This window comes from Leopardus geoffroyi, chromosome B2, assembly GCF_018350155.1.
Source record: "Leopardus geoffroyi isolate Oge1 chromosome B2, O.geoffroyi_Oge1_pat1.0, whole genome shotgun sequence".
Lineage (NCBI taxonomy): Eukaryota > Metazoa > Chordata > Mammalia > Carnivora > Felidae > Leopardus > Leopardus geoffroyi.
In genome coordinates, this window is record NC_059332.1 from 125604335 (window position 1) to 125621624 (window position 17290).

General features: G+C 42.4%; 1 long non-coding RNA gene across 1 annotated transcript; it reads left to right on the forward strand.

Moving 5' to 3' along the window:
- The first annotated feature begins 5699 nt into the window (after nucleotides 1-5699).
- On the forward strand, nucleotides 5700-16791 carry LOC123609831. The gene is made up of 4 exons (XR_006717982.1): nucleotides 5700-5865; nucleotides 13418-13547; nucleotides 14775-14914; nucleotides 15562-16791. It is a non-coding gene; the product is annotated as an uncharacterized LOC123609831 (long non-coding RNA).
- Nucleotides 16792-17290: the final 499 nt, after the last annotated feature.

The window sequence follows — 17290 nt, forward strand, 5'->3', positions numbered from 1 at the left end:
TGAAGTCGGACGCTTAACCAACTGCGCCACCCAGGCACCCCACACGTATTAAGTTCTTATGTCTGCCGTTATCTGCTTCTTTGCTCATTGTGTGGGACATGAACCTCCCAATCCAGAAATTAACATAAAAAATAGTCTCAAGTCAGGGCAGAGAAAAACACGAAAGTTCCCTGGAGAACTGTCCTCTGATCTAGGCTGAATGGGATTCTGACAGGATAAAACCTGTTAAAAACAAGTTCACTGATATATACAGAAAGTTACAAAGCAAGCAGAGAAACAAGCTACCATGGGTGAGAGCCAGCAGGTACAACAAATGGGAAGATTCATGCTCCCAGGAATTTGAAATGCAAGATGAAAACTGAAATGGAAAATGAAAAAGATTATAAATAAGTCTGAAAAACAAATAGCAATGTCTATTTTGGGAGTTAAAAACAAGGTGTACTAGGAACAGTTACACGTAAGATGGGAGGGCGTTTTTAGAGTGTCAGTATTCCAAGTCCTTTTACTGTGAAATATGAGGTCTACAATACCAATTAATTTAGAATTTTTAAGTATCCACAGGCAAAGCAGTTCTGCAGAGGACTGATTCTAGGTCTTGATGAAAATGAGCACTTTGACAAATAAATTGTGTACCAGTTACATTTTACTGTCATAAACTCTTAAGCGTAACAGAGAACATCAGACAGGCAGATATTCAGTGAGCAAGGCTTCTCAAGTCCCCAGTGCTTCATAGACATGCTTGTATTAGACAATAGTGCTCTACCCATTGAAGGTAAAACAATGTTTATGAAGCTTCTTATACCTCAGTTTCTCAAATTTCAACATACTTAGCTTTTGTGGGTTCAGGCTGCCTTTATATAGCTATGTCATTGGATGGTTCTGTGTTTAGAAGTTGTGTAATAACGTCTAGGCGGTGGTAACATGCAGTTAGTTGTCAAGTTTTCAAATTTGAAGAGCAATTATAAACAACAGGCTTGACCATAACCTACCATAGCATGTTAAAGTTTAAGAAAAAGTAAAGTAAAGGTAAATAGGAATATAAGGTAAGACCTCCAAAATAGCTGAAGAAGAAAAGGAAATGTAAAAAGGGAAATTCACTGGAAAGAAGGCAGGAAATGAGAGAGACAGACACACACACACATACACACGGAGGAAGGGAGAGAAGGAAAGAACGTGAAAGAGTCAGGGGAAGTGAGGGAGAGAGAGGGTGAGAGAGAGAAAGAATGAATTAGTAGTTAAAAAAATCTACCTATAAATAAAACTAAGCACATGAAGCCAAAATTGTTTTATAAGCAAGTTCTACTGACTCTTCAAGCAGCAGAATTTCTATCTTATACATAATATTCCAGAGAATAAATAGAGACAATCCCTTAGTTCATGTTAAGAGAATAATGTAACCTTGATTTCAAGGACTGAACGAGAAAGGAGAATTGTTGGCTAATTTTCCTCCGGGCCACGGGTGTAAACGCAGCTAAATTGGAGTGGTTTAAATACATCATTGACTCTTCCAGCAGGGGGAGCCCACGGGCAACCTCCAGTCTCATGACCACCTCTTTCCAATGGTTGAGTAGTTGGAACAGACGGATCAGGTCCTTACAGAGCATCTTACTGATTGTAGTGTCTCCCAGTATGGAGTGTCAATTTGGTACCTATTAGAAGCTGAATCATGTTCCCCCCTGCCCAAAATATACGTTAAATATGACCTTATTAGGAAATGGAGACTTTGCCAATGATTGAGTTAAAATGAAATTGTTAGGGTTGGCCCTAATCTGTCATGACTGGTATTCTTATTACACAGGAGATATTTGGACATAGACACAGTCATACTGGGAAAACAACATGTGAAGAGACGCTCTACAAGCTTCAAACTATCAGAAGGTAGAAGTCTCTCTCTCTCTCTCTCTCTCTCTCTCTCTCTCAGAGCCTTCAGAAGGAACCACCTCCGCCAACACCTTGATTTTAGACTTCTAGCCTCAGAACTGTGAGATAATACATCTGTGTTGTTTTAAGCCACTTAGTTGATGGTACTTTGTTATAGTCTCCCTAAGAAACGAATACTGTACCTAAACTTTAAGGCCAACCAAGATACTAACTTAGTGGTCTCCCAGATACTCGTGTCTAAGTGTGGACATAATTGTCCAGTCTGCTATTGAGGTGTTTTGTGGACATCATCAGGTAGAGGTTTCAGAGGGTGCATTATATAGAATTCCACTACCTCCCCCAATATCATACCTTGGTTGAGGGGGTCTCCTCTGGGGCTGGGAGGGGGTCTGGCTGAGAAAATAGAGCAGTTCTCAACTGTGCGACGTGAAGGTGGGACACCCTCTTATCATGAGGAGTATCAGAATCTCCGGGTCCGCCCAGGAATGGGTAGACTACAAAACATATTTGTTGAAAGCATATGTAATATTTTATGGCTCTTAGTCATGATTTTCCATTTTGTAAGCTTTGGATTCTAAAATAATGATTGGATCACAGGAAGTTACTTTTCCATTTATTTTGAAATTTCAAATAGACTTGCAGCAGTGCATATTAGTTTGCTAGGGCTATCAAAACCACATACCACAAACTGGGTGGCTTTAAACAATACAAATCTGTTGTCTTACAGTTCTCGGGGCTAGAAGTCCAAGATTGAGGTAGCAGCAGGTTTGGTTCCTTTTGAGGGAGAACCTCTTACCTAGCTTCTGGTGGTCTGTTGGCCATCTTTAGTATTTCTGGTCTTGCAGATGTATCATTCTGATTTCTGTCTTCATCTTCAAAGTCCCTGTGTGACATGTCTGTGTCCAAACTTCCTCTTTTTCTAGGGATACAGTCATATTGGATTAGGGGCCAACTTAGGGACCTTATCTTGACGATTTACAAAGACCCCATTTCCAAATAAGGACACATTTGCAGATACTGGGGATTAGGACTTCAACATATGGGGGAGCACGATTCAACCCATAACAGAGTATATGAGCTTTTTATGTTTATTCAAAGTAGATAGGGTTTAAAAGGTTGAGAATTTCAGGGACGCCTGGGTAGCTCGGTTGGTTGAGCGTCTGACCTCGGCTCACGTCATGATCTCACGACTCTTGAGTTTGAGCCCTGCATTGGGTTCTGTGCTGACAGCTCGGAGCCTGGAGCCTGTTTCGGAATCTGTGTCTCCCTCTCTCTCTCTGCCCCTCCCCAGCTTCTGCTCTGTCTCCTCTCTCAAAAATACATAAACACTAAAAAAAACAAAAACAAAAACAACCCACAAAAAAACCCTAAGAACTTCAAAGCTTAAAAGGTGTAGCTGAGACCGGGAAACTGGACTCCATAAAAATCTGCTTTTTCTCCTTTTTCTGCTTCTATTCTTACTAGGATCTGTACCCTCACCCCACTTTACACACACCTCATAATGCAAATAGTGTATGTCCTCCTTGTAAGGGACAAGGAGTTAATGATATCTTCAGAATAGATAACATCTAAGGAAGGACCAGGTGAGAATGACCAGACAAGCCATCACATGTGCATTCCAGATCACCGCACTAGACATCTCAAGGTCAAGGCCCCCTAACTCCAAAGAATGACACCTGGGCCCTCATCTTTGTTCGAACTGGTTTCTGGAGGCCTGCGGGGACATGTACACCAGACCACTGTCCTCCATAAAAAAACCCAGACCCTGAACACAGATGTCAGGGAACCCAGACCCTGAACACAGACCCTTCCTTTCCATGTCTTCCAGATGCTCTGTCTGTATCTGCTCTGCTCTTACTTCTTTCTGGCTTGCATTTGGTTCCATCCTGTGCAAAGCCAAGGACTCTCTTGGTTGGTCCCGCAGGACCCCCTCTGGATCCTCGGACCTGGGCTGCCAGCATCATTCCCATCACAGCTGACTTTTTACATAGGTTCCCTTGAGATGCTCCCTAACTTGGTGACACGCATCACTAGTCAGTGATGCTCTTGCTGTGGAACTCCTCTTCCCCGCCTGACCCCCATTTAGCCTCAAAAGTCAGCAAACCAATGGATTCATAAGTCTCACATGGGAATCTTCCACACTGTCACTAAGTTCGGGCTCCCAGGCAAGCAATCCTCAAGAGTTATTGCCAACGTAGTTTTCTTGACAATTTAAGTTCCTGGCTATAAGAGAAAAAAGTGAACTTAATTAAAAAACCTGAATTATGCTAGCAACACCAACCCCCCGCCCCTAAATACACACACACACACACACACACACACACACACACACGCAATACAGATACACACAGGAATGTGTATGTATGTATGTACACAATGAAAGGCTAAATCTGTTGCAAAGGAGATTTCACACAGAGGATGGTAAGATTGGAGCTTGGTTTGGGGCCTGTACAAGGTGTCCTTGGTGAGCCTGAACTGGCACTGGGCTGCAGAGAGTATCCAGGCTGATAGAAGTCCTGTGTAACCTGGCCATCACCTACTTATTCTCCAGTCTCATCCAGAGCCTTCTCTCCGCTTGAATTCCTTCTCCTTATTGTGTGCAGGGCTGTTGTGCTCCTATTAGCCCTTCAAGTGACCTCTATTTATAACTTCACAACAGGTATTTTAAAATTTTTCATTTATTTACATGTTTGTTGGGCTTTCCCCCATTAAACTGTGTGAGAGCCGAAAGTAGCTTGTCCTTCTCGGCATTTGGCATGTAAGGCAGACTCAGCATTTGTCGAATAGATGAATGGGTGAATGGATGAATTTATGATTCAGGTATAGTGGCATGAAGGACACCCTGTGATTGTTTCAATATTTTTCAAGGTCAGATATTACATTATTCCCACAGATTCTATTAATGAGTCCAGAATATCTTACGCCATCTTATTCCACTTAAAGATGATAAGGATGCTCTATTTAATTCTGCCCTGTCTTGCTACTTGTCGATGAAGGCTTCTGGGGAAAGTGCAACCAAACGAACGTGAGTTCACTCCCGGGTGAGTCACAGATAGAAACTCCACCAGTGGAGTTGTTGCACAAAGGAAACTTTATTTCCAGCAAATAAAAGAGGTCACAGGCAATAACTTCCAAAGCCATAACTGCCCAAGCAAGGGTGCCTGGGTCTCTTTCATTTAGGGTTAGAATGAATATTTAGATAGGGGAGCCTAGCCATCATATATAGAGGTGGGCACAAGGTCATGCCTGCGCCTTAAGGAAACACACCTATACATACGTTGTTATGTCATATCAACGAGGCCTGTGCTCCTCTGTGGGCAGAGATTTTACTATTATGAGGTAAAGGTAACTACTGGGCACTCCGTGGGTCACTCCATGGTCCATCTGTGCAGGTGAGTCACGGATTAAGCTCAAACTGGTCTAGGTGGTCTGGGCCATCAGGGCTCTTCATCTGGGTAGTCATTATTGCTTGAGGGGTAGTTTCGGTTTCCATCAGGGGATGCTCTGCTGCTAGGATCTTTGCCTTAGTTAAGAGATAACCTGGAAAGAAGAGCTTAAGGACAAATGTGGGACAAAGGTTGGTGGGTACAAGCAGATGAGCAGTAAAGGTCAGGTCTTGGGATTCAGCTGGTGACAAAAACATATCTGATGCTGGAGCTACAGCTACCAATCTTTTTTTTTTTTTTTTCTAATGTTTTTATTTAGTTTTGAGAGAGAGAGAGAGAGAGAGAGAGACAGAGCATGAGCAGAGGAGGGGCAGAGAGAGACACACACAGAATCCGAAGCAGGCTCCAGGCTCTAAGCTGTCAGCACAGAGCTTTATGCAAGGCTTGAACTCGTGAACTGCGAGATCATGACCTGAGCCCAAGTCGGATGCTCAACCAAACTGAGCCACCCAGGCGCCCTGACAGCTACCAATCTCTAAGTGCTGATTGGACAATCACCAAGGAAGGATATTTCAGGAAGGTCATGTTTGATTTTCAAGTAAGTCTCCTTAATTAATTATTTATATCTCAATTAATTATATCTCACAAAGTATTCATATTTGACTCCATTCTGTCTTGAAAAGAAATATTTAGGGGTGCCTGGGTGGCTCAGTCGGTTAAGAGTCTGACTTCGGCCCAGGTCATGATCCCACCCTTTGTGGGTTCCAGCCCTGCGTCAGGCTCTGTGCTGACAGCCTGGAGCTCAGAGCCTGGGGCCTGCTTCGGATTCTGTGTTTCCCTCTCTCTCTGCCCCTCCCCTGCTTGCACTCTGTCTCCTCAAAATAAATAAATATTTTAAAAAAATGTTAAAGAAAGGAAATATTTAAATCAGAATGGAAAATATTTTACAATTTTTAAAAAGGAACTAGAATGACTCTTAATGCGCTATTAGATTCCAAAGTTCAGTGAAAATGCTTCATTAAAATATCCTTTTCCCCCATGGTCATGGGACCATCATCCTAGGACACTTAAGAGCTATCCACTGTGTTTGTGGATATCGAGTAATTTTATGAGATCTCAAAGTTATTTTTCATTGAATGGGGTCAGGGTAACATTTAAATGAGGAGTGAAAATAAGGTGTGGAATTTGCTAAGAGGGTGACTTTCCATTCATTGTGCTTCTGGAAAGATAATGCAAAGTGGAAAAAAAGAGGGAACAGTGATCCTCGGGCTTAATATTTCTAAATCCTTGAGACAAGGTCCAGGATTAAATGGATACAGTGATAAGTACACAATTTAATTCAAGCCATTAAATGATTTTCCATTAAGATGATTTCGATTCAGTTACAATGAAATTTAATTAATATTTATTGAGCGCCTTGAGGAAACAAAGTTTTGATCATGGGTTTCTCGGTATTTCCTGGTTGTTCTCAGTTAAAAGCTCTGTTCCAGCTCTGGACATAATCCACTCTTATTCTTCTAACTCCCGGACCTAATCTCATGCCAATGGATGCCTCTTGTAGAGTTTATTCCCACAATCTCTTTGCACAAGCAGAAGTGTGGATTCTCAAGAAGAGAAAGTTATTGAGCTGTCTCCTGCCCAGCTTCCATTCCCCAAATTCCCCACAGACACCCCCAATGCACCCCAAATCAGTAGCCCTCAGTCCCGGCTACACATTAGAATTACCTGGGGAACTTTGAAGAAGTTCTTTTTAGGAAGTTGAAGAAAAACTTTTAATTGGGGAGCTCTTTGCCAGGCTAATTAAATGATCTGAGTGTGAGACACTCACAGATTTTTGGTTTTGTTTTTTAAATTTCTAGGTCATTTTATTAGTTGTATTCTTTTCTCTCCTCCCATTCCCAGTAATTTCTGGGTCGTTTTAATCTTTGTCCAAGGAGGAGACTATTGAAATACAATTCAACAGAGAAGACTTGAAGCTCTTAATTGGCTTTATTAGGCAATTCACGAAATGGGCACCATCCCACCTAGGAAGCAAAGAGGAGCTCCCAGGAGTTGTCCAACACGGGAGGTTTTTATAGATGGGAGGGTGGGGCAAGGAAGTTATTAGCAAAAGAAAAGGATTGTTTTTGCGAGGTTGCTTTCCCTCGGGGGCAATAGTAGGGGGTCTTGTTATGCAGATGACCTCATCTTGCTTTTGGGGGGTGGGGATGGAGAGGGCCCACGGGGCAGATTACTTCATTAGCACTAAGCAGAAAATTCCTGAGTGACCAGTTAAGACTAAATTTCTGGGGCAAGTTGAAACTGCAGTTAGGTTAGGTATTAAGACCCAGTTTGGAGGCTGGGGCTGAGTCACGTCATTCCTTGTAGGGATTTGTTGTCAAATCCTTGTAGCTTGTAGGTTTTGTTGTCATTGTCGCTTTTGTTTTTGTTGTTGTTTTTTTTTTTAACAATGATGAGGTTTTAGAGTGTCGGGGGTTTGGAGCTGATGGCCAAGAAAAAATTCTTGAAGACGTCTTTGGTGCAAAAAAGGTGATTTTATCAAAGCACGGGGACAGGACCTGCGGGCAGTAAGAGCTGCACTGGGGTTGAAGAGTGACTGGTTATACACTATGGAGTCGGGGGAGATAAAGTCAAGAGGAAGTTTCTTTTTTTCTTTTATTGAAAATTTTATTTTATTTTATTTTATTTTTAATATCATTTATTGTCAAATTGGCTTCCATACAACACCCAGTGCTCATCCCAACAGGTGCCCTCCTCAATGCTCATCACCTACTTTCCCTTCCTGCCCATCGTCCATCAACCCTCAGTTTGTTCTCTGTATTCAAGAGTCTCTTATGGTTTGCCTCCCTCCCTCTCTGTAACTTTTTTTCCCCTTTCCTTCCCCCATGGCCTTCTGTTAAGTTTCTCAAGATCCACATATGAGTGAAAACATATGGTATCTGTCTTTCTCTGACTGACTTATTTCACTTAGCATAATACCCTCTAGTTCCATCCATGTTGCTGCAAATGGCAGGATTTCATTCTTTCTCATTGCCTAGTAGTATTCCATTGTATGTATAAACCACATCTTCTTTATCCATTCGTCAGTTGATGGACATTTAGGCTCTTTCCATAATTTGGCTGTTGTTGAAAGCACTGATATAAACATTGGAGTACAAGTGCTCCTATGCATCAGCACTCCCATATCCCTTGGGTAAATTCCTAGCAGTGCTATTGCTGGGTCACAGGGTAGTTCTATTTTTAATTTTTTGAGGAAATTCCACATTGTTTTCCAGAGCGGCTGGACCAGTTTGCATTCCCGCCAATAGTGCAAGAGGGTTCCCGTTTCTCCACATCCTTGCCGGCATCTATAGTCTCCTGATTTGTTCATTTTAGCCACTCTGACTGGTGGGAGGTGGTATCTCAGTGTGGTTTTGATTTGTATTTCCCCGATGAAGAGTGACATTGAGCATCATTTCATGTGTCTGTCTGTTGGTCAACTGGATATGTTTGGGAAAATATCTATTCGTGTCTTCAACCCATTTCTTTACTGGATTATTTGTTTTTTGGGTGTGGAGTTTGGTGAGTTCTTCATAGATTTTGGATACCAGCCCTTTATCTGATTTGTAATTTGCAAATATCTTTTCCCATTCCGTTGGTTGCCTTTTAGTTTTGTTGATTGTTTCCTTTGCAGTGTAGAAGCTTTTTATCTTGGTGAGGTCCCAATAGTTCATTTTTGCTTGTATTCCCTTGTAAAAAATTTTTTTTAATGTTTATTTATTTTTGAGAGAGAGAGAGAGAGAGACACACACAGGGCGTGAGCAGGGGAGGGGCAAAGAGAGAGGGAGACAGAGACTCTGAAGCAGGCTCCGGCCTCTGAGCAGTCAGCATAGAGCCCAGTGCGGGGCTCCAATTCACAAGCTGTGAGATCATGACCTGAGCTGAAGTTGGACACTTAACTGACTGAGCCACCCAGGGGCCCCCAAGAGGGAGTTTCTTAAAGGGATTTCCATATGATAAAGACTAAGATTATTGGAGGCTTAGCTACTGGCCAGCTAAGGTTGTTTTTCCCTCTAGCAAAGCATTATCATTAAGACAGTAGGAGGTTCCTGGAAAAATGTTATACTCTGTATTTTCCTAGAGTATGTCAATAGGCTGCAGGTTATAAGAAAATTTAATTTTACCGACCATTTCCTTCTTGCCTTTGTTCCCACATCACTATGGAGGAGAGGGTGGTATTAGGGGCTCCAGGAAACTGAGTCTATAGGTTTTTGGAAGTTAGGTTATTGATAAGATTGCCTTTTTCTTGTAACTTACTAAGATATTTATAAACTGATGGAGGCTCACGTCCTGCATGGCTGTGATCCCTGTCCATTAACCATTGGTTTTCTCTCCCTTTCCTTTGTCACACCTGGGAGGTAGGGGGCGTTGTCAGCTTGTGCTTTGCTCTCAGCTCGTGCTTTGCTCTCAGCTTGCCTTATGCTCTCTCATCAACAAAACCTGTGCCTTACACAAAGCAGGACTCTCATGTACCCTAATATGTCTGTAGTTAAGTCTCTGTTTTTCTCTGCCCTTTAAAGTGTAAGTTGCATAGAATCAAGAGTTTTAAAGGTAAAACATATCTTAGAGGTCCTCTCTTTGACTTTATTTTTGGAAATCTCCTGCAAAGGATGCATGGAGAACCATTTGAAAAAATTAAAGACTCAGTAGGATGAAGACGTTTGGAGAGAACTGTTTAGAAAGCAAATGCAACGGTCTCTTTTATGTGGAATAGCAGGCCAAAGTATGTTCACAGATCCCCAGAATAGCTGTGCTAGGGGCGCCTGGGTGGCGCAGTCGGTTAAGCGTCCGACTTCAGCCAGGTCACGATCTCGCGGTCCGTGAGTTCGAGCCCCGCGTCAGGCTCTGGGCTGATGGCTCAGAGCCTGGAGCCTGTTTCCGATTCTGCGTCTCCCTCTCTCTCTGCCCCTCCCCCATTCATGCTCTGTCTCTCTCTGTCCCAAAAATAAATAAACGTTGAAAAAAAAAAAAAGAATAGCTGTGCTATACTGGACGTGCCTGGACGCTGAAGTCAGGAGACTCTTCAAGTCTGGCCCTTAGGATGATGGGTGTGTCTCAGCTATTCCTATCTAAGCTATTTTTCTTTCTTTCTTTCGTTCTTTCTTTCTTTCAGTTTATTTCTTTATTTTAAGAGAGAGAGAGAGAGAGAGAGAGAGAGAGAGAGTATGTGCGCAAGGAGGAGGGTCAGAGAGAAGGAGAGACAGAATCTCAAGCAGGCTCCATGCCACCGGTGCAGAGCCCCACGTGGGGCTCAAACTCACAAACCTTGAGATCATGACCAGAGCCAAGATCAAGAGTCAGACACTTAACGGAGTGAGCCACCCAGGTACCCCAAGGCCATTTTCTTACTTGTAAAAATGTGAAAGATAATGCCCCCGGGACTTGTTTTGAGGCTTACACTGGATAAGTATTTATGAGCGTCGGTGATACATAGTTTGATTTCTTTTAATGGTTGTAAAAATTGCAAGAACCTTCCTTCACTGACCTTAAAAGAGAAAAAGAATTAATTACTTTGCATTTGAATAGGTGTTTCTCTATTCTGTCAGTTCTCTAAATATCTCAGATTCCCAGCATAATCTCATTTAATTTTGCCAGTTGGATTAAAAAAAATGTATCTGGACTGCTTCCTATGGTTCATTGCTGGCCTCAATTCTGCTCTATTCTTTGAAGCATGTGAATGAAATATAAGCTCCATCGTTGTTCTAAGGGCATTTAGTATACTGGTAGCCTATGAGAGAACTAATCTATATTTAAAAATATATCGGTTTTAAAATTTGTTTAGGGAGAGGAAAACAAAAGAACTAATTACTTGAAGTGAACAAACTCAAAGCAGGTGGAGAACATGGTGAGTTATCTACCAGACGTGACAAGGGAAGTTAGGAATGCACTCGCAGTGGGGGCTCCCAGGCCCCAGGAGACTAATGCAGGGCAGGTTTCTGATGGTCTTTCAGTTGGAGCCTCAAGGAAAGCAGATCTCAAAGCACTTTTCTATTCTGCCTAGGAGAAGTACCAGGGTAGCCTATCAGAGAAAGAAAAACAAGAGAAGATAAGATCTTAACTAGACTGTCTAGGGCAAGCACTTGCTTTTAACCTCAGAACTAAGAGGAAGTGGTATAGTGTCAGAGTGTTGTTTGCAAAGTCGGAAGTTCCACACCAGCCTGGAACAATGCAGACGTCTTCCCAGGCCTCTGATTATAAGTGACAATTGCAGCATCAAGTTTATTGGGCTAAAAAATAACAGAAAGAAATGCCATCTCCCAATATTTTCAGGGAACAAATTCTTGGAAAAATTATTTCCCTATGTCTCCTACTCCCAAAGCCTTTAACCTGCTTGCTCGCAGGCTAGGGAGGTTACCGAAATTAGAACCACAGGAGAAATTGAATGATGACAGTTGAGTCTAGTTAGAAAAAGTATTGCACTGTACTTAGTGGTGACGTACCTTGAAATCTTAGCTATGTATACTGACTCTTTGATTATACCTCGCAGGTAAGTTAGAATAATGAGTTATGCTATTTATCTTGATCCAAAAAAGAATGTTGTTGGATGTAAAATTATGTATTATTAAAAAGAAAATGACAGGCTCAAGGTGGAGTCACTTGCCCCCCGGACAGAAAACCAAGACTTAATTTCAATTTCAGACTCTTCAAGGAGTGAAATTTTAATCCAATCAGTCTGAAATCCGCACACCCCCTCCCCCCAGCACTAATGAGGTAATCTGTCACCCAGGCCCTCTCTATTCAAGGGAAGATGAGGTCATCTGCATGATAAGACCCCAACCCCCTCCCCCTAAGAGAAGGTGACCTTGCCTGTAATCCTTTCTTTTCTTTTGCTAATAACTTCTGTTCCTCTTTCTTACCAAAACTTTCCATTTTGTATAACTCCTTGGAGCTCCCCTCTCCTTGTTAAATGGGGTGCTTCCCAATTCATGAGTTACTTAATAAAGCCAATTAGATCTTAACATTTACTCATTTGAGTTTTATTTTTTAACAGTCCCTTATTTCAGCTTTTTAAATTCCCTGCTCTTTGGACCTAGGACATCTTAGATTGTCACTCTGTCTACCTAATGGCTTCTCTACAAATTATAAACTAGCATCCTCCAGATTACAAAACCATGATCCATGAATAGAAATTATAGAGGTGAAATATTCACCTGAGAACTGTCTGGGAACTAAAAATGTCCAATAATGTAGAAGGCTGCCTTCCGGAGGGCTTAGCTCAGGGTCATGGGAAGAATTCAAGCTAAGCCTAAATGCTCATCTGCTCAAGATATTTTGGAAGCCATTCTGGGGCTCCAGGGCTCAGGAGGAGGCTGGATTGATTACAAGGTCTCTTCCCAACATAAGATTATATGACTTGGAAGTAAATCTGACACAGAAAACTGGTTTCTGCCACCTTTCTGATTTTAGACGATCAAGTGTTTATGGATAAAGGCACTAACTTCAAAGTGAGATAATGAAGAGTATGGCCTATTTGTAAGCTGAGCCTTCTCAAGCTATATTGGGGTTCGTTAAAGAACAAAACTTCAACTGAGCAAAATTGAAGATTTAATTGGCTTTATTAAGCATTTGATGGTTTGGGCAGCATCCTATCTAGCAAGCAGAGGGGAGCTCTAAGGAGTTGTACAAAATGCAAGATTTTTTATAGGAAGGAGAGAGGAGCAAAACATTATTAGCAAAAGTGAAACAAAGACCCTTCCAGGTAAGGCTACCTTAAGGGAAAGGACAGGGGGTCCTATTAGTTGGCTTACCCTATCTTCCTCTGGGGGATGGAGAGGACCCATGTGACAGATTATCTCATTGGTGTTGATCAGAAAATTCCTGGGTGACTAGTTAAGACTACGTTTCAGGGGCAGGTTGAAACTGCAATTAGGTATTACGCCCTGGTTTAGACTGGGCCTAAGTGGTGCCATTTTGGGCCTGTGATTTTCTTTTTAACAGGTTCCTTAGACAACTATATTAGTACTTTTAAAAATTAAAATATCACCCAGCTTTGTTGTCCTGAATTCCTTTCACATGTATTCCCTGGTCCCTCTTCTGTCTTACTTTGCCAATGTGTTCTTCAACGTGTTTATGTCTTACCTATTCATTATGTCCATTATACCCAATTACAGGGCACTTTCACGGCAGATTGATTTTCATTGCAGACTCCAGTGAAATCACATAGATCGGTTCACCAACAACCTACGGAGCCTGAAGTCCTGTTCTTTGTATCTACTTAAGACATGAGGATAGATAAAAGGGGTCCGTCATTGGTGCTTTGCGTGAGAAATGTATTGCATAAAACACAATTTATTTCCTTAACTCTTTATAAGCTCTTCCAAAGCCGATAGCAAAGTTTATTCCTTCCCAAAAAGGGGAGGCTGCAGACAAAATTGAGTCTTCTTCCCCAGTGCCTGGGCGTTGCACATGTGGGGATAACAGCTGGCCTGGGGGATATTAATAGATTGCCATTGTCCTTGCACCCGACCATGGTCGCACTCCAGGCTAGAACCAGAGCAGCTGCAGAGGGTCTTGTCAGATTTTTCGGAGCCACAGAAATGAGAAAAATCATTATCTTAGAAATGCATGATATGCTAGCCTCCATTGAACCCCCTCAGATACTCAGGAAGGATAAATGAAGTACACAGTAAAATAAAATTATTTTGAATAACCTCCAAACTATTTAGTCCACTTTTCTGTTATCTTAAGGATACACAACATTGCCTCTAAAGAAAAATAAAATAGGAGAGGTATTTGAGTAAGACAAAAATATGGGGCTAAACACTGGAATTTGAATCTGTATAAATGCTATGTGATTGAAGTTCTTAGATGGTACAGCTAAGATACCCATTCCAAGTAAAATAAGGATCTGGTTGTGGAAAAAAAGAAAAAAAAAGTCAATAAAATTATACTTGTACTGCAGATCTATTATATACCCAATTAAAAATGCTAGAGGATTTCTTCTACTTCCTTCTTTTCCTTTCCCTTCCCTCCCCTCCCCTCCCCTCCCCTTCCTAATCTCTTCCCTTCCCTCCCTAGTTTCTTCTGGTTCCCTTTTCCTGCCGTTTCTTCTTCTCTCTTTGCTTTTACCAAGATTTCCTAAACACTTTGTGCATAAGGCCTTGTCACATCTGCAGAGTTGAGGAGAAAGTTGCCCCCCCCCCCCCCCCCGCCCTTCCTAGCTGCTGCCACTCTCAGGGATATAGCAGCTTTGTAAAACATTCAAATATGTTAGAATGGGCTCAGCTGGGAAGGTGCAGTAAAGTGTGACGCTCGTTGAGGGGTGGGAGAGATTGGGTTCTGCCAGCAAATGGGGAAGGTCGTGCAGGGAAAGCAGCCAGTCGTGGAATAGGATGGAAGGGGTCTACTTCTGAGAGACTGTGGAGGCAGAATCCACAGGGTCTCGAAACTCAACAGATAATGTGAGCAAAATGAGGTGGAGACAAAGATACCTTCAGCCTTTTAATTACTTGTACTTCTTCCTCACAGAGTTGGGAAAACAGAGCGGATGAATGTGCCCGTTCTCTCATGGCAGCTTCTGTTCTCGTTCCTCTACAGCTGGGAAGTAGGATTGAACACTACTGTTGATTCCACCAAGGAAAATCCACCCCATCAACCAGTGTTGACAGGTTGGTCTTTTCCATGTGGTTTTGTGTGTGTGTGTGTGTGTGTGTGTGTGTGTGTGTGTGTATGTGTGTGTGTGAAAGAGAGTATGTGGAGACGGGGGCGGGTGGAAGGTATTGACAGCCCAAGACATTTTATTTTATGAGGTGGGTCTCCTCTCCCAGATATCTTCTTCAAATGGCACCCTCCCCCCACCCACCCAGTTCACGAGTCTCCTCCTCCCGGTCTTTCCTCCTCCTTCCCTTTCATATAATGTCCAATTTGGGGGTTGGATTTGGCCATCCTTGGACAAATAGGTAACAATGCTTTTCACAGCTGTGTATTACTGTGGAAAACCCATCAAAACTGCTGTAGTGTTCCATTCCTACTGTATTTCATTTGTAATCTATTTTTTTATGTTTATTTATTTTGAGAGAGAGAACACGCGCATGTGGTGGAGGGGCAGAGAGAGAAAGGGAGAGAGAGAGAATCCAGAGCAGGCTCCTCACCGTCAGCACAGAGACCAATGTGGGGCTCGACCCCAAGGACATGAGATCATGACCCGAGGCAAAACCAAGAGTCTGGATGCTTAACGGGTTGAGTCACCCAGGCACCCCCAGCCTTCTCCCCTTCTCGGTCCCCTGTGTACTTACTCTCCACTCTCTTGTTGCAGGATTTTTTTCACAATACTCGGGATTTGTTGTCTCGCTGCCTCAAAGAATGAAGAGGTAGACACAAAATAAGCAGCAGGCCAAAGTTTATTAGAGTATAAGATCAGAGAGGAAGAATAATAGGAAAGCTCTCTTTACAGAGAGGGGACATTCGAGGGTGAATACCCATGACTCTAGGCAAGGGTCCTCGTTTTACAAGGTTCTGATCAGCCCTCCCCTCTCCCTTCCCCCTTGTTCCTTCTCAGGTTCTGCCCTTATTGGCTTTATGGTTCTAGGTGCTGGGTTGTCCATTCCTGCTAGGCTCCTTTCCATCGTAGGAGGGGTGGTGTGTGGGCACACTTAGGTCTTTTGTAAAATTCCTGAGGGGAAATCTGAGGGGGAGTAGGTGGGGTCTGTTACATTCTTCAGAGGAATGTATGCCTGAGGGGGCTTGCTGTGGTCTGACACTCCCAGCATTGTTCCCAAATAGGTGTTTTTCCCCACCCTGGGACCTGAGGTCCTATCCTTTCCCTCTCTGCCTATCATACTCTGATACACAGTGATGAACCTCACCTCAACTCCTCCTCACCCATCACTTCATACAGTCTTCAGGAGTCTAATTCTGAAGATGACTTCATTTGTGCTCAGCAAACGAGATCCTTAAACTGAAAGATCCATACCCTTTACAGGATGGCAGATGGGTTTTAAACACTCAAATTTTATTTCTGTCACACACAAAAATGTTATCAAGCCTAGTATCTAAAGCACTGCCGGGGAAAGATTTTAAATACCCATTTTGTAATCTCAGCGACCAATCATATATGCTCAGAGATAGAGAAGTCAAGACCAATGTTTCCGCGTGCTCTCTGACCAGTGGTGGTCAAAGAGGATCGCCCCTGATTTCGCATCTGTGCCAGTCCTTCTCGTTTTGAGCATTTTTGTCCGTGGAGATTTATCATTATCCTTCGTTATTTGGTGTCAGTCCCAACCATCGTGCTACGGAGGAGACTTTGTCTGCCACTCACCTGCATGGTCCATGGAGCCTGCTCTGTACCTGTTGATGAGGAAGCTAAGTCACAGTATAAGGAAGCCAGAAAATGCTACTTCTCTCATACTTGGCTGAACCCTGAGGAAAAAAAATACTATCTTCCTTAAATCAACCATAGAAGCATTTTGCATTCTTCCTGCCTTTCTTTCCCTTCAAGACAAATCTTGTCACCTCCTTTTATTGGATGGATTGGAAATCCAAGACTTTTTCTTTGATGTCAAATATGTGGATTATTTTATGTTGGGAATTTCCTTCTCTGTTCACTCTTTTTCTAATGTTCACGAGAAATACAACTCTTGACCATGTCATTTATTAGAAATGCAGTTTAACGTGGAACCAGAACTAATCCCCCTCAAAATTCCTTTTGTTCTGTGGTCTTGGATTTCTGAGGGAGCCTACTTAAAACTTGACATAACTCTAAACTTTCACTGATTCTTTGAGCACCCAGCCTTCAGGTAGGTACGGTCTACTTTCTTAATTTATTATTCACTGTATTTAATAATAAGGGTGATCCAAGATATGTAAATTACAAAGAAATGAGAATTTTTCCATTAAAGGTATGTTTTGACTTCTTAATGTGAATTTTGCTGTGATGAGAGAGCCCCGTTGTTTTTTTTAAGTTTATTTATTTATTTTGAGAGAGACAGAGAGAGCACGTGTGCACCTGCACAGGTGGGGAAGAGGCACAGAGAGAGACAGGGAGA